Genomic DNA, 18,283 nt, shown 5'->3' with positions numbered 1-18,283 from the left:
CACATTTCACAAAGAATGCCACACCAGACAAAGGCAGTCATCTTACTGCCTCTCAGCATGAAAACCTAAGCCTTTCATATTCACTAGTAGAGTTTATGGGTGGTCAATTGATTTAGCATGTGAACATATTCCAAGCCAGTACTTTTCAAATTCTAGCTCACACACAGTCGTGTGTTAGGATACCAATCCATAGGCTGTGAGGAGTTTTTCCTAATGCTATAGCTGGGGACAGAAAACACCAGAATGATTTTTATTTAACCTTTCACTTATTTCAGTTATTTTATGTGTGAATGCACAAACATGCAGAAACTCAGACACAGACACACTGGGTTTTTCTATAAAACTTATCTTCCTTTCTTACTATGGGTTGCAGTTCAAAAAGCCACTGACTAAAACCAAGTAAGTAGACAAAATAATTGTGATGGGAAAAGGTAAAAAGAATGGATCTTGTTTTTGACTGGTGAAAAGAAAAAAAAAGAAGGAAAAGAAAAAAGCCATGCTCAGTGGCTTCACCTGTAATTCTAGCTACTGGGGAGGAAGAAAATCAGAGGATTACAGCTCCCTGCCAGTCCAGGCAAAAAGTTCTTGAGCCCCCATCTCAACCAACAGCTGGGTGTGGTGCTGCCCACCTGTTATCCCAGCTAGCAGAAAGCACAAATAGGAGGATCAAGGTCATAAAGGGAAACTCTATCCCTAAAGCGACCAACATAAAAAGGGCTCTCGGAGTGGCTCAAGTGGTAGAGCACCAGTGTAGAAAGCATGAGGTCCTCAGTTCCTCCCTCCCGTACAGGGGTGGGGGAAGCACAAAACGAAAGTGAAAAAAATGAAACTACAACAAAAAGAAACAAAGAAAAGTCTCTGCTCCTATGATGTATATCACCACCTGAGAGGCCTCCTTAAGACAGAACACAAATGCTATTTGTTATTCCTTCTGCTTACGACATGCTCCCAGCACTTTTAGCTTAAAGACAGGGTCTCGTGTTTTTGCCTGGGGTATTCTGGAATTTGTGCCTTCTGTGTAGCTGGGATTATAGGAATGAACTACCACATGGAGCTTTTATGTTGAGATGGTGTCTTGCTAACTTTTTGCCAGGTTGGCAGCACACCCTCTCAATCTTCATCTCCCAAGTAGCTGGGATTACAGACGTGAGCCACCACATCCAGCCTAAAAGGTGCAGTGTTTAACAGTAGAGCACAAACTGATGCTGTGCTGAAAGTAGGCCATTTGTGGTACTGCCCTCAGGCGAACTGCTTTTTTCTTTCCCCTGCTATTTCGGTTACTGCTATACTTTGGTAAGCGTCCCCCAAAGGCCCATGTAGTAAAAGCTTAGTCCCCAGCTTGGCACTTTTAGGAGGCTGTGAAACCTGTAAGAGGTGGGGTCTTGTGGGAGGTCTTCAGGACATGGGGGGAGGCTGCCTTTGAAGAGGCAGAGGAACACAGCCCCTTCCTCTTCAACTTTCCCACTGCTGGGCCGTGAGGTGAGTGGGTGGCTTCACTTTGCTGTCTCTCATCATGATGTGTTGCCTCAACACAGGTTCAAAGCAACAGAGCCAATTACTCGTGGACGGAAATTTCTAAAACTGAAAGCCAAATAGATTTTTTCTTACCTTTTCACTTTGTAAGTTTATTTGAGGTATCTGTTGAAACAGAAAGTAAGTTACTTTACAGAGAAACTTGGAAAAACACCGCTAAAACACTACTTGATTAGGACTAGAGGCGGTGTCTTGTTCACACGGGAAGTGCTTTTAAACCTGAACAGTATTCAGTAATTCTGCACCAAGTGCCTCCCGGGTGTGAGTCATCATCTAGATGGCAGGACGATGGGGAACACAGACCCGGAAGGTGCAGAGCCCATCCTCGCACGCTAAGGTTCTATCTAGCTCAGAATCATGAATTTGCCTCATTATCACCTTTAAATCACACTCTTCACTTCACATGCCAAATTTATTACGTTGAACAGTGTTGCTCATAAACAGTGTTTTAAAGAGATATGTCAGAGAGATTGAGAATATCAATAACTTGGAGCTTCTCTAAGCCACACTTCCTTTACCCTAGTGTTTCTCTCCAATTCAATCTTTCCTTGAAGAATACCCTTACAGATGCAGACTGTCAATCAGTTTGGCCTCAAAAGCTGTTTGGCGTCTCTTAACATTAGTTCCCTCGGTCGCTCTGGTGACGGCCATCCTCTTTCACACTCAGTGGTACACTGTGCCTTCCATGGCCGCTTCAATTAAACACGGGAAGAGAAGGCAGGAAGCATATTATGACAAGAATCTCAGACAGTACCCCAGGGTCACTGTAGTCACTCTCACGTTATAGAAGGCTGTAACTACAAGAACCTGCACTCTACTCCAGTGCAGCCACGTACTGTGTTGTCCCTCAGGTGAATATTAACAGTCCCACAACTGCAAGCCACACAAAGCGTGTCTCCATCGTTAAGTAATGAACAGGAATTAGCGAACAGAAGTTCTCTGAAAGGAAGTATTTAACTTGACTTGCTTTCCCGTTTGCCCCAGGTTTTTATTATTTCTTACAATAATATTTGTAGGCTTTTTTCTAGATGAAAAATCAAGAGACTTGCTAGACTTTCCTTGAGTGCAACTATGACCTAACAGTCTCCTTGTAATTGAGAGCACAGCTAATTCCATTCTAACAGGAGATTCAGAGGACCAGAGAGGAGGTGAGAGGTGCGGAGGGGCTGCGGCAAAGAGAAGGGCCACTTGGAGCTACTGCAGGGACCCTGTTACCCCAAGACTGAACTCCCACTATTCTTGTCCACTGCTCCTTCATGTTTTTAGCTGTCTGGGGATAAGAATATCTTAACTTGAATGGGTCCATACTTCCACTTCAGTCCCTTCTCTGATAAGATTTTCCTTAAATGCTTTTGAGAATAAGAGAAACAAAAAATTCCGAGATTGTTTCTACCTACATTTTATATTTGACATTCAAAACGCCTGTTTAGGGCTTGGCACAATGACTCATGCCTGTAATCCCTGGTTCTTAGGAGGTGCAAACTGGGAGGATTGCAATTTGAGGACAGCCAAGCAAAACGCTATTGAGACCCCATCTCAACAAATAATACAGATGTCACGGTGTGTGCCTGTGATCTCATCTACATAGGAGGACTTAAACACTGGAATCATGGTCCAGGCTGGCCTGGGCAAAAGCACAAGACTCTATCTGAAAAATAACTGAAGCAAAAAAGGTTGGGGACATGGGTAAAGTGGTAGAGCACCTGCCTAGCAAGCACTGGGCACTGAGTTCACCGCATTACAGCCAAAAAAAAATTTTTAAGCCTGTCAATTTTCTTAAAAGAATACATACAAATGGCCAACAAATATATGAAGAAAATGCTCAGTGAGATTATACCACCTTACTCCGTTTACAGTGGCTATTACCAAAAGATGAGAAGTGCTGGCAAGAATCTGCACAACACTGGCAGCCACTATGGGAAACAGCTCAAAGTTCCCCCAAAAAAACCAAAAATACAACTACTGTGCAAACCAGCAATCCAGTGCTTGATACATCAAAAAGACACCTGCTCTCCCATGTTCATTGCAGCACTATTCACAGTAGCCAGGATGTGGAATCAATGGTCATCAACAGACAAATGGATAAAGAAAACGTGCTATCATATACATACTTAATATAATACTATTTAGCATAAAAAGCATGAAATCCTGTCAATCATGACAAGCATGGACCTGCAAGACAGTATGTTAAATAAGAGGTACAGAAAGAAAAATACTGCATGACCTCACTGGTAACGGGATCTAAACAACTGATCTCACAGAGTGGAGAGTAGAATACTGAGAAGAACAGGGGGGCTGGATGAGGAAGGCAGTCAATGGGTGTAATGTTACTGCTTGCTAGAGAGTAGGTTCTGGTGGTCTATGGCATAGCAGGATGTATTAGTTGGGCTTCTGCATCACTATGATCACATTACCTGAGAGACAACGTAAAGGGAGATTTATTTTAGCTCATGGTGGGGACAGTGTGGTGCAGCAGATCGTATCATGGCAGGCAGGAAGCAGAGCAAAGGGGGTGCAAGAAGGGATCAGGCCATCAGCGACCTACTTCCTCCAACTAGGCCCTATCTCCTACCTTTTACAACCCCATGATGCCATCACTGTATGCATCCATCAAGGGACGGATCCACTGATTAGGTCAGAGCCCTCACGAGCTAATCATCTATGGGAACACCCAAGGTGTGCCTTACGAACCCAATGAAACTAACAATCACAGAGAGTGAGTATAATTAATAATCATGCATTATATATCTCAAAATAGTTTCAAGCAAAAAAATCTGAATGTACAAGCATGGAGAAATAATGAAGGTTTAAGGTGATAAATTTGTCATTAACTTTAGTTGACCACTGCCTCATGTGTGTGTAATCAGGACATCACATTGTACTTCATACATACACAAAAGTACTGTCGATCAAAAAACCAAAGTAACAAAATACTTGTCAAATTTAGCATGCTTTTTAAGATTCAGTCTAAATGATATTATGTCTGCACAGTATTCAAAAAGATGAGCTATACTACATTTCTTAGCCATCACTCTTATACTAAATTGTTGATTAAAGCATCTAGTCCCTCCTAAGCTTCTTGTTCATATTATAAAGAGGAAAAAAGCACATTTGAAGGATTCAAAATGATATAATGGGTTAATTAAATGGCTGCTAAACAACTATGTCTTATTTATAGCAATGACTCCAGCTTGTACCATATTTCTAACATTTGAAACATGTCTCCATTTTATAATAAATGAAAAAATTTATAAGATAATTTATTTTATTAGAAATGCACAGTGTTTGGTTTTTTGGTAGCAAAGGAAGTTATTAATATTTTTATTAAAGTGTCTTCATACTGGATGAACCCATGCTCTGCTTCTACACTTGCCTCGAATTTAGAGTGACTTACAATTTTTAAATCCTTTTTTAAAAGAATCCCAGAGGGATTCATAAATGGTCTCCTCTGACAATTATGAAAAAATTCTAGGTTACACAAATCACACTAAAAACTTTAAATGTTTAAATCATACATCCATCAAATATTGGTCTATCTATAAAATATGTGAACTAGAATTCACAAACTTATATTCACCTACCACACATCCTGGGGAAGATTTAAAGTTATACTGCCTTTGATCTCATCATGAAAACACATGTATCCTAAAGTAGCCAAGGTAACATACAAAGCTGACAATCCCCATGCCGATGCTCAATGCTTGAGGAAAGCGTTTTGATTCTTTCATTTGGTTTTCCAATGGAAGGACCTAAAAATAGGATAAAATTATTTTTTGAAGGACACAGGATACAAGTATCTCAAAATAACAGCGTCTCATATATACAAATTGGTCTACATACAAATTTTTTCTTTGAAAACGACACATATGATTGTTAGGTATTTTTCTAAAACCTGCTCTTAGCAGACAAACTTATCAGTTTTTTAAGTAACCTTTTTATTTTACAGTAAGTTACATTTACAAAGAAGTTGCAAAGAAGACACAGAAACCTCATACACACCCGACACAGCTTTCCTGCTGTTAACCTTTCCTATTACCCTGGCATGAACAGCACTGGGACATGACTGGTAACTGAACTTCAAACTTCATTTGAATTTCATCAGTTTTCCACTAATGCCTTTTCTCTGTTTCAGGCTCTCATCCAGAAAAATCACCTTGCTTCCTTAGTCTCCTCTGGTCTATGAGTTTCTCAATCCTTTCTTCTTGTTCATTATCTTGACATTTTTGGAGCAGTATTAGTTGTTTTGCATTGTGTTTCTAACATGGGTTTATCTACACTTTCCTAGTCACTAGACTGGTATCACAGGTTTTAGAGGACACCACAGAGAGGAAGCGCTCTTCTCATTAGACATGTTATCCTGATGGTAACCTACCTGTTTCCCAGGATTCTCTGTTGTAAAGCTACTTTTCTTCTCCCTCCTCATACTCTCTTTATTGAAAGTGAGTCTCTAAATCCAGCCCGGATTTCAAGGACTAAGGGGGAATGAACTCCCCAAAAGAGTTTCCTCTTTTTCAGCTCTACATGAACTACTTGGGAGTCTTTCCCATGTGTTTGTGTAGGTTAGCATGGACTTGCATGAATCTGTTTTACACATCAGGCTAACACCTGATACTCTTTTATTCCTATTGTGCAGCACTGTGAATTCTCCCACAAAGGCTCCTGTGTCCTTTCACAGGCCTCCACTTTTGTTTTGGAGCACTTTCCCGCTTTATAGCACAAGAAACTCCACATTCATCTTACTTATTTGCTTCCACCCTAAATCAGACATTTTTTTTCCAAAGAAGTATGGTTGACTTTGGAGAATGGTGCTTAAAAATCAGATCTGGGTGCTGGTGTGCTTGTTCCTACCAGGTGTCACTGCTTGTAGGCCTCAGGAGACAGAGGTAGGTAATGTACTCATGTCTGCTGACCCACGGACACATCTGTGACTATTTCCATGCATACACCTATACTACTGTTTGTCAGTTTTAGGAAGACCAATAGATGACTTTCATTGTGTTAAAAAAAACTTTTAAAGAAAGTCAGTAAAGGCTAAAAAGAAATAAAGTTTTTTCAGCTAATCTTCAGAGGGTTTGGTCATACAATTTGATCCTATTAATGAAAACCCTGTGTAATTACAATAGCAAGTATTTACTTGAGTGTTTACAATATGGTAGGTATTATTCTAACAGCTTTGCAAGCAGCATCTCACAGTCATCAGTACATCCCAATATGATAATAACTCTACTATTATCCCCACTTTTCCTGAAAGTAAGTTAGCTATTAAGAGCACAACAGAGTGAAGAAGCAGGGTGATTCTGTGGAGACCTTCCAGATCCCATCAGGGATGAATGTGCCAGTGCTGTTAGAAAAGAGAGGGGGGAGGAAACTAACATTTCCTGAGGCTCCTCTGTGACACACAGCATTGCAGGTGTTGTATGTATAATATGCTTTCTGGAACAGACTGGAGAAATAGGAAAGAAGAATCAGCATGCCTGAATAACTGACAGAATGGGGAACGAACAACAGAGTGAGAAGGATTTACTGCAATGTTTCAGCACAGTTAAGCTAACAAAAAAGGACAATGAGAAAGTGAAGCTGGTTCTGGATGAGAATGTATGTGATGGACTCTGAAGTTGTTGAATCTGAGATGTCAGTGACAATGCTTAACTAGAAATTTCCAAGAGTTAACTAAATACTAGAACTCACCAGTTAAACACAAAAATTAAAATTAAATAGATGTGAAAATTCTCTAAAGGAGAACTCAGAGAGCAAAACCCTATGTCAAATGGTATATATCTTTTCAATCTATTCTGTCTGGGGTTCAGATAGATGATAGATAGACAGAGAGACAGATAGGTATTTATAGCAAATTTGCTCCCATACCAAATCAAACTATGGAACAAAGTAAATTCAAATAGTTTACTTTCCCCAAATCTACAAATTCTAAGTTATATACAAAGTGGAAGAAACTTAAATGGATATTTAAGAGCTTTAGGATGCCTTTATCTCTTAGCATTAGCTTTGGGGTAACAATGTTTCTCAAAAAAAAGAAAAGAAAAGAAAGCCTGACATGCACACATCTAAAGGGAGAATTTGTATTTGACTTTCATATGACAGTAACTCTGTCAAATAATCTAGCCTATAAAATATGACACTTGGGATGTGCTTGAATATGTGGGATATGGATAAAACTGAATTGGCCATGACTTAAATTTTTGAAGCTGGGTGTTATGTACATAGAAGACCATAATACTACTCTTAAATTTTGACAAGGTTTGAAATTTTCCATAGTACAATGTTAAAAACCATCTAGTCTAATACCATTATTCTATTTATAAAGAAAAAGAATTAGAGACCCTGAGTTATATGTTTAAGAGCAATCTACTGGTCAGTGGAAGAATGATCAAGTCTGTCAACACCAGATTGGAAATCACATTCTAGAAGTAAAGACAAGTGAAACAAAAAAGGAAAACATTAGTCAGGTACCTGTGGCTCATGCCTGTAATCCTAGCTACTTGGGAGGCTGAGATTGGGAGGATCACTCACGGTTTGAGGTTATACAGGGCAAAGAGTTTTTGAGATCTCATCTCCAAAATAACCAGAGCAAAATGGACTGGAGGTAGAGCTCCTGCTTTGCAAGCATGAAGCCCCAAGTTCAAATCCCAGTCCCACCAAAAAAAAAAAAAAGGCAGGAGAACATGCATTTTTATGTGGTTTCACTATACAAATCCTAGTGTTGAGTTTTTTTAAGTAATAATAAACACTTATTCTTACCACTCCTATGCCTTCAAAGGCAAATACAGCAGTACCAAAAAAAGTGGGTATTTTTTCCAACCAGCCACTACTGGAAGATTGTGGGGATCTGTCATGTTCTGCAGAAAGGAAGGGGGAAAGACAGGTTACATTTTTACTTGTAAGAATTTAAAATGGAAGCAAGATCATGTTCTCCTGGGCTTCACAGCAGCAAACATGGATTACAAAGTGAGTATTTCTTTTAATAAACACAGTAAGCATCCTATGTTACATGTGGCTAAGCTGTTAGGATTAATTGCCAAAGCAACTGTTTCCCTCATGCCCACACATTCCATCTAACTGAATGCTCCTGATTATCTGTTCTACCTGCAATCCAGGCTGTGCACTGGACAAGGCTCCTGTCATAACAGGAAACACACAAGCAGCTCAGGTCTCAGGTACCCACTGCTGCTGCTGTCTCCACTCCATCACTGCTCCCTTGGTTCTCCATAGCACCTGGTCCTGACCTAGGCTTTCTATCTCACAACTCTGCTGCTCCCCAGAACAGGTCTCTTCCAGCTTCATGTTTACTCTTTGACATGACAGTTGTTATTACCCTTAGTATTTATCTATATATGCCCTCACACTGCCTTTGACAACTTGGCCCCGACTCACAGCCTCACAAATCTAGACAAACTCACAAATAGCACACCTTATTCAAGATCTGTAGCACCACAATGACTACTTCTTCTAAATACCCCAAGTCTAGTCCCTACCTCCCCACCATCTTGAGTTCACTGTCTTACCTAATCAGAAGTAAAATTCAAGGCCAAGGGAAGACTGAAGTGTAAAAGCACTTGGATAATTTGGGGAATAGAGAGGTCGGTACACCTGAAGCATACATAGCACTGTGTGACATAACTTAGTGACACATGAGTAAAAACATGTGACAGTGTGAGAATGGAAAGGGACCCAAAGGGCAGGATCATCCGGTATTACTAAACCATTATTCAAGGCGAGCATGAGGCTATTTCACTTCCCCGTGCATGAGCTCACACTGTTCCCTCTGCCCCTATAGGGAATGACCTTTTCTGTCCCACTAAGTCTTAAACGTTCAGCTAGGGTCACAGACCCTAAAATCCTTTTGTGATCTTCTTTCCTGTTTTACTGCATTCATATGTGCTATGAAAAAGAATACAGGTTTGGGAATTCAGAGATGGGAAAAACAAAAAAGACTCCCCAGAAGAGTTTGCAATGAATTGTAATAGAGATTTTACAATTACCTTGAAAGATGGTATAGGATGGGTTAGACAGCAGGGAACAAAACAGGGTTCTCAACCATCTTAGGGTCATTGGCCCCTTTCAGATATGAAAGTCCTCTCACTGCTTAGCAGGAAAATGCATATACACATAAGGAAATGCTAAGTCTTACAAAAATTCTAAGGGACTTTCAAATTCCTAAATCCAAAGAAATCTTTTTAAAGAAATTGGGTAAAGAATCCCAGACCACAGCTGATGAAATCAGTGCATGTTATTACATGCAGTCCAGGAGAAGGGGCCACAGCCTCACAGAGTGGGAGCAGACTTAGGCAGTGATAAGAAAATGACAGAATTACATACATATCCATCCCTTGTGATTGGGTTGGCATGTGATTGTAAAATTTTAAATGAGTAACAATACACTCAATGAGTTGTCCCATGTGAACACTGTATTAAGAGCACAATCCTAAATCTCACAACATCTCTAATAGGGTGGGTAGGTACTACCAAATTCTGAAGCGTATTTGCCAAGGGCCAAAACCAGACCTGAGTACAAAGCCTGTGCCTGTCATGTCTGTCACACACTTTTCTAGTCAAAAGTTCCCCCATGGATAACATTAACTGCTTGTCTGCTGTGTGCCTCACATCCTTGTCTGCTGTGTGCCTCACATCCAGTGCAGGTCTTTACCTATTATACTATTACCTCTACAGTAAACAAAAGCCTTACTTAAATATGACATTTTGCTAAAAATGTACCTACCCTCACAACATATTGGTAAATTATCACGAGACTGACAGCCATGGAAATGTTGGCAAGAAACGAAAGCACAAACAGAATCTTTAGCTCACGAATGAAGACCAGAAGAATTATAAATGGAAGAAAGCAAAGCATGTATATCCTCAGGTCCACAGTTCTCCTCTCACATGCACTAGATGAACTGGAAGTATTCGAAGCAAACACTCTGCTTTCCAATAATCCTTCATGAACCTGTATCAGATTAGCAAAGGAGTAAGGAAGCAGGGAAAACATCCACCAACTTACAAACATAAAAGGTACACAGAAACCCATAATCTATACACACTACGATAGATTCCCAGGGCATGCACTATAATAAATAAGATATTTACTTATTTTCAAGATATTCTGGCTTCCTAGAAACTCTTACGTATGTATACATCAGGTGTAAGGATAACTGAGGTAAGAGAATCTCCTTCGGGAGATAACTTCTTATATTGTACTGTAAAAATAAAGTCCACTAGGAAATTATGGCAATGGATTTACTAATTTACTTTGGAGCTCTGTGACTATCATGCTCAAGTTCCCAGCAAAGGTCTTGAAGATCTGCTCTGAGATCTCAGCACCTTCTTCAGAGTAGGAAACAAGTGCTAAGCACTTCTCCGAAACACACAGCAGCCAAAGCAAAGTTTAAAGACCATGCAGAAGGCAACTGTTTATAGATTACCACCACTATCAATACATATTTTCTAAGTCGCCACCAGATTCATGCACGGCCATTTGCTAGACAGCAGGTCACTTCTGCTTGAGTAGAAATCTTTTACAAGATAAACCAACTTCGTCTGAAAACTTATTCACCCACTTCCATAACCCGATTTTCAGATTTACTATTTGCAGGTTCCACGTATTAAAAATTATCTGTGATTCAATTAATCATATAATCCAACTTACTAAAATAGATGAAATTTATAGAAGATTTTAGAAACAATTTTAAAACGTACAGCCAAAGAAATCACACTGCAATATAAGTACCAATGAAAACCCATTTTCCCCACACTCTGCACCCTCCTTGGAATATACTGCTACAATCAAGAGCCTGGATACATAGATTCTTAAGAAGTTGACTATAATCACAATAGCTAGTACCATTTAGCACTTTTTCTGTATCAGGCACTGAACTACGTGCTTCATATGTACCTCATTAAATCCTCAAAATGGCTCTCAGAAGTGGGTTACAGTACCAATTTCAATTTAAATTACAGGAAACTGAAGCTTAGAAAGTAGAAAAATTTACGTAATATCAAGCTAGGGAGTAGGGGTTGTAGAATCCAAACTTAGGCCTGAGAATTGTGAGAGCTCCATGTTAACCTGACCAAATTCTGCAACACAGAGAGGGTGCTCTGAGCAAGTGCCACCTGTCCTGCACTGACACATCGCTCTTTGAGTGGAGAAAGAGGCCAACAAGTCAGAGCTTTGAAACAAAGCTCTGATAAGGTTGATAATTCAAGAGTTTCCTTTACTTTACTATACATTTGTAATTTATGATAAGCAATACTTAATGTCACTCAGGTGGTGGGGACTTCATCTACTACAGTTTTAAGCTATGTGGCAATTTATAACTCGCAGTCTCTCGTGCTATGCCACGCACCATTTAAGAGATGCATAGCTCACCGTTATCTTTCTGGTAACTGGCATTGGAGCTTTATATTTTAGTTTCTATTAATCTGAATTGAAGCAAAACTGGCAACTTGCATCCTTTGGCATTAAGAGAGCTCATTACTAACTCAATTCTTGCAACAACTAAATTGTTTAGAGCCAAGGGCTTCTTATCAAAGCAGTACCTCTGAAAACAGTATTAGATAAAGGTGAAAGTTAAGCTCTACCATGAATTTCTGGCAAAAAATAGACAGTAACACAAACCATTTTTAAAGGGCTGTCTGAATTACTGGGTGCTTGGTAACTTAAAATTAATTCTATCATAAATATAATATTTTAGCATTCATTGGTAGAAAGATGGTTATGACAATTCTCAGGATTAAAAATTACAATAAAATAAAAATGTAGATACATACCTAGAGCAAGATTCAGGTAAACATTTGAGTCTTTTGGTGCCCTCTAGAGACAGAGATGGGCTATCTAATAGGACTTCTATGGTCTCACATGTTTACCATGTACACTAGAACAAATATTATAAAATAAAATTACTAAAATCAGTTCTTTCCATTTAGACTTCAAATTTACTAAAATCTACTACATCTTAACTTTTCAATGGCTTATAATTTAATGGTTAAAGTTCCAAAAGCAAATTAAGTTCTTTGGTAAAGCTAAAGAATTAATGCCATACTTCCCCCTACATTTAAATACTGTTTTATGTTTTACAAAGACTTTCACAAATCTTTTATCAGATGAGTCTCACAATAAGTTTATCAGGAACAAGGGAAGATTTTGTTACTATTCCTATTTTACAAACAAGGAAGCTGAGGCTTGGCCAGGGATAAGAGGTCTTACCCACTGTCAGAGCTAAATCTGAGAGCAAGGATTTGGTCGCCTATCTTCTGACTCCTGCGAATGTAAACTACATTTCCCCATCTCCATTCTCCATGCCAAAACACTGTCTCATCTATGTGAACTTTTCCAGAGTATCTCAAGAGTGAGACAAGGAGGAGCTACCAGAACTATGGCAGATGAGAATCGCCAATGCAGTGTCCCGCCCCCCCCATCTGTCATAATGGTTTAAAGGGACCAAGATCAGCTACGGTGCAGGTTTCCACATGTGTCTGACAACTAAACCATTAATTCTTTGGGTTATGGAAATATTGCACCTTCAGTCTCACGCATATTAGGGAAGTACCAACCCCACAGCTTGATCCTAGAGTTTTCATTAACAATGTGCTATATACTGTCACATCTCTGCAGAGTGGCACTCTCTACTCCATGATGCTCAGACCTCACCTCTTCTGCCCAGGTGATGTGTCATTGCTCTCAACTACTTTCCAAAGCCTGCTCTTTATGGCTCTAAAGGGCTTTCACCTTTCTATCTACAGCAGGCATTCTGCTTACCTCCCAGAGAGTCACTTTTACTTTTGTTTTGTTTTTTTCGGCAGTACTGAAGTTTGAATTCAGGGCCTGCACTTGCTAGACAAGCAAACACTCTACCACTTGAACCTTGACCCCTATCCCCAGTCCTTTTTTTTGCTTAAGTTATTTCTCAGGTAGGGCCTAATGATTTTGCCCAGGACCAGTGTCAGACCACAAACCTCCCCTCACACAGCTGGGATTATAGACATGTACCACCACACCCAGCTTGGTGGTTTTTTGCCTGGGCTGGTCTTGCACTGCAGATCCTCCCATCTCTGCCTCCCGAATTGTTGAGTTTTATAGGCATGCGCCACCACACCCCGCTTGAAAATCAATTCTCTACCCCATCTTCCAGATATGCACAAATGAGTTAAACTTTTCATTCAACTTTGGAAGCAACTGATCATATTTCATAGGAGAAAGTTATCCAAAACTTTTAGGCATTCATTTTCTCCCGTTTTTTTTACTCTGTTACACACACACACACATGTACCTAAAATCAGACATTCTGTCCAGCAATAAACAACACGTTAGGTGGTAAGCCAGGTGTGGTGGTGAACGTCTATAAACCCAGAAGCAGATGGATCATGAGTTCAAGGCCACAGCAAGACTCTGTTTCCAAAAACACCCACAGCAAATGTTAACCGTGACAAAGACCTAGGTTGCAACCTAATTACACAGACTTTAGGATATATTTCTCATGTTTTGTAAGACAGCTTCATAAAAATAAGTACACCATGTACTTCACAGAGTAATTATAAAGATCAAAATGCTGTATATCACAGCATGCAGATATAAAATCATAAGGCGTTATTCCTAGGTTAAACAGAGCTTACTGATCACTCTCAGCACACATGAGAAACAGAGGAGTGCTGCCATCTTGCACAATCCTAAAATTCATTTCTTCATCGTAGTCCCATGTGAATGACTGGCAAGATGGTACATGTTATCAGCGCTTGACATCAACATCCTTATGAGGAATGGGGAGTCCTAGGAATATGCAATTTTTGGCACATCATCTACAACAAGTAATGCTAATGGAAGCACTGACACTTTATTTGATAAACAAGAGCACAAGCAGAACTGCTGGTTCTTTCCATCCCCTCACATGTCTCTTCTCTACATGCTGTCACTGGTCTCTCGCTCTATTCTACAATAACATATATCTGAGAGAACACCTGTACCTAAAGGATCAGCACAAGTTTAAGTTACAAATTTTTCTACCAGAGAAGTTTGTTTCGTAAGTTGTCCTTTCTCTCATAGGATTTGGGAGTCTAGTGGTGGAAATCAACCTATAAATTAACTTTAATACAGTATGATCAAGGTTATTTTTTGAAGTCTTATAGAAGTAAGGAGAAAATAATAAATTCCAGGAAGAGGTGAAGAAAAGGATGTCATGGAGGAACAGCTATGGAAGGTTTCCCAGGTGACACTGAAACTGGGTTGGGAAATTTTTCAGAAATACACAAAACTTTTATAAATGCTGAGATGTGGAAATAAAGCGCTCACAACTAAGTGTGACCCTTTAAGAGACCCTCTCATTTCTATACAACAGCTCCACCAACTCTTTCAACATTAAACAGCTGTGGCTCAAGTGTAATCTACAGGGATGGACAAAATCAGGGGTTGGCAAAGCACAACCTGCAGAGCAAATATGGTCCACCATCTGGTTTTGCAAATAAAACTTTACTGGAATACTGCCACATTTATTTGTTTACATATTGTTGTCTATGGCTGAGTTGAGTAGTTGCAACAGACACCATATGGCCTGAAAAGCAGAAAATACTTTTTACTTAACATTTTACAGAAAGTTTGCCAATTCTTGGTCTTAACATTAAATGAAGCACACTTTGTATTTAGAAAAGAGAGTCAAATGTATACTTATATATACTTCAAGGTTCTTTAGAAAACATATTTACATCATCATCTTGTATTAAACATCTATAAGACAATATTTATTACGTATAATGTTTACTGCACTATATATATTTGGATAATTAATGTTATTGGCTGAAAAGATGGTTAAAGAAGATGGGGGTAAATAGGAATTAGTACCAGTCATAAAGAAGTATGTCTGACTGTTTTGGTGTGAGTTTTTAGTCTGGTATTTTGCACGCTTGTCCACATAGACTGTCGACTGTGTTTGCCATCAAAGCTGCAAACCACCTCTTCTTCAAGCAAACCCTTCTAACACAGACAGAATATAGAAAACTATAATGCTCAGATACTACCTTTTTAAACAATGGCAGCAATTACTGGATTTTAGTAATAAATGTTCACTTTTTATAAACCTCACTTTTTTGGGCTGCTGGATAATCCATGTACTCTCTATAGAATATCAGAATAAAGAATACGACCCTGAAATATCTATACATATGCTTTTGAGATCTAAATTTTGGGGGGTTGATTTTATTTTTATTTTGAGGGACTCGGTCTTGCTCCGTAACCTTGAACTCACAATCCTCCTGTCTCAGTTTTCTGAGTGCTGTGACCATAGACATGTGCCACTATCCCAGGCTAAATTTTAAGTCACTAAGTATTAGCAAATCATGTCATGGTCTGATCCGAAAGAACAGACATTGATACCATAAAACAAACAGAAAAATCAAAATAGTATCAGAAATCCAACTTGCAAAACAGAAGACTAAAGGAAAACCTGTAAAATAAGGACGTTTATGAAAAGAAGACATTTTAGTATTTAACCCTGGCTTCCACAGAAGAAATATGCCATAAGCAGAGCATTAGAATTTCACTAACTAGAGAAAAATACTCACTTGCTTTACATTTTCAGCTAAGAAGACAATATAAACACTGCAGAATCCCAGCTGTGTTATCACCAGAAAAAAGTCAACCACACTCCTATAGAGAATCCACGAATAAGTGTCAGTAAGAAGTGGTAAAATGTCGGTGTATTACTTCTCCTTTGGACTGCTATTTAGCTCCTTGTCATGGACTACTTTATGATAGAATATATTTTTTACTTCCTTAAGTAAAGAACATTTAAAATGTTTGCTTCCTACAAACATCATATATTATGATCAGTATGCCACTAGAATTATACAGCAAGGAGGAGCAGAAATGTTTCTTCCTTTTCCCCCACATCTCCCTACCTTCATCCTGTTATAGTAAATTTCTTTCCTAATAAACTTTGCTATTGTTTTCACTACAAAACAAAAAAGAATTATAGAGCAAAAGAATGCCCAATTAAATTACAAAGCCAAGATTTTTACATCACTACCTATTCCTGAAATTCACCAGTTGGAGGACATCTGCTTATAAAACAATGTCATAAAAAATACCACACCTCTACAGCCCAAGTTCTTTTTCGTGTCGTGCAGTGTATTTCCCCGCTCCCTATTCACGGCATTTGCAAATGTGTGACGCGTGCTTGGTACTATTCAAACCATTACTAAGGATGTAGAACGGAGATCAAGAGGGCATAGCTTAAATCAAACCAAGAGATCACTTACTAGTTTTTCTCTATTTTTAGTGAGTGATCTAGGAAATTCCAGCTATATAAAATACTACACAAGAGTGAGAAAGAAATATCACCAAAGCTAGCAGTCAAAGTGACATTATTTGGGATGGCAGTTCTCAAGTCACAACATTTGCCTCCATGTTATCAATACACAGCCACACTTCATTGTTTTGGTCCAGAGACAAGGTGTGACTGCAACAGTATGCATCTATTAACCTATAATGGTCTCTTGTGTGACCATCAGTGTCAACAAAACCCACAGATCCTCCTTCTCACTTGGAATTAAAAGGCACCTGGCCTATCTTCATTCTGCCATAATGCTACCATTCTCTCCCTGGTTCTTCAGAGATATTATTTGTAAGTTACCTGGATACCTTAAAATAAATTCAAGTTTTATTTCTCTGATGAATTACATTCAAGTATTTTAGTATTCCCTTAACATTTTTCACCTTTGATTTTAGTGTCCTACCCACAATGCTTCCAGCCATTTCTAACTGAAAGCCATTTTCCTTATAGAAGTAAACAAAGCTGCTTCTAATCTGGGGCAGAAGAAAGATGGGGTTTGGGGTTCTGGATTCTGTAAGCAAAATCGAAGTTCTTTTCCTAGTGTATATTATTTCCAATTGTTAGGTTCTGTCTCCTTCCTTCTCAGTCTATCAAGAACTCAGGAACCTCATGAACTTATGAATAAACCTAAATTTATGAAAATCACCAGAAAAGCCTTCTTTAATCATAAACTACTAACATTGCTCTTTTTCTTCTTTAATTCCTACCACACACATTATCTGTACCACAGTTAGCATTTTGTTGATTATTCATGCTTTCTTAATTTTCTTAAATATCCTGTGTTCACCTGGCTTAGAGGTGCCATGTTATCAATAAGAAAGCTATCTAACTAATAAGACAGTAAGATATAAAATACAAACAGACCTCAGAGGTTTTATGAACATATAGTTAAACACCACAATTTTATCTGAAATAATGAGACTGTAACATTTTTCTTGATTTTTTTTCCTTTCATTTAAAAAATTATTAAACATGATTATCTCATTGGTTGACCAGATGCTTTATAAGTATCATTTTATTTAATCTATTATAAAAATTCTGTGAAATATAAGTTCATTTCATAGTGAGATACTCAAACCAAAACAATGAATAACTAGACCAAGGCTATTAAACAGAAAGTTGGTAGAGTTAAGATTTGAACCCAAGGCTGTCTAACTCTGAAGGCCAGTTATTATGTCCCCTCAGCTTTATTTATATCAGATTAGGAAACTTAAAAATTAACAAAATTTCAGCAGCTAGATATTAAAAACATAGCAAGTGCCTACCTTCCCCAAGCTGCTTGCTTCTGAAGACAACTCCAAGGGCTGGCTTCCATAGCAAGACTCACGGTGTCACTATAACCCAAGGCTGGCTTTTTAAACCTGTCATTTAATCACACACACACACACACACACACACACACACACACACACACACAC

At 38.8% G+C, this 18,283-nt stretch overlaps 1 protein-coding gene across 2 annotated transcripts in view; it reads right to left on the bottom strand.

Moving 5' to 3' along the window:
- LOC109676668 (neutral amino acid uniporter 4-like) overlaps positions 1-18,283 on the bottom strand; it is a 28,378-nt gene that overhangs the window by 6,998 nt on the left and 3,097 nt on the right. The window contains exons 3-7 of one of the 2 annotated variants that reach the window (XR_012442012.1): positions 18,131-18,226; positions 16,096-16,180; positions 10,268-10,495; positions 8,290-8,387; positions 5,115-5,282 (exon numbers count right to left, since the gene is read on the bottom strand). The exons of the other annotated variant lie outside the window; for it this stretch is intronic. The gene's annotated coding sequence lies outside the window, so the exon portion shown is untranslated. The remainder of the gene's footprint in view (positions 1-5,114; positions 5,283-8,289; positions 8,388-10,267; positions 10,496-16,095; positions 16,181-18,130; positions 18,227-18,283) is intronic. 2 annotated transcript variants of the gene reach the window in all.

The sequence above is a fragment of the Castor canadensis genome, chromosome 15 (assembly GCF_047511655.1).
Source record: "Castor canadensis chromosome 15, mCasCan1.hap1v2, whole genome shotgun sequence".
Classification (NCBI taxonomy): Eukaryota; Metazoa; Chordata; class Mammalia; order Rodentia; family Castoridae; genus Castor; species Castor canadensis.
The sequence above is the reverse complement of the archived record's forward strand: the minus strand, read 5'-3'. Positions and strand labels throughout refer to the sequence as shown.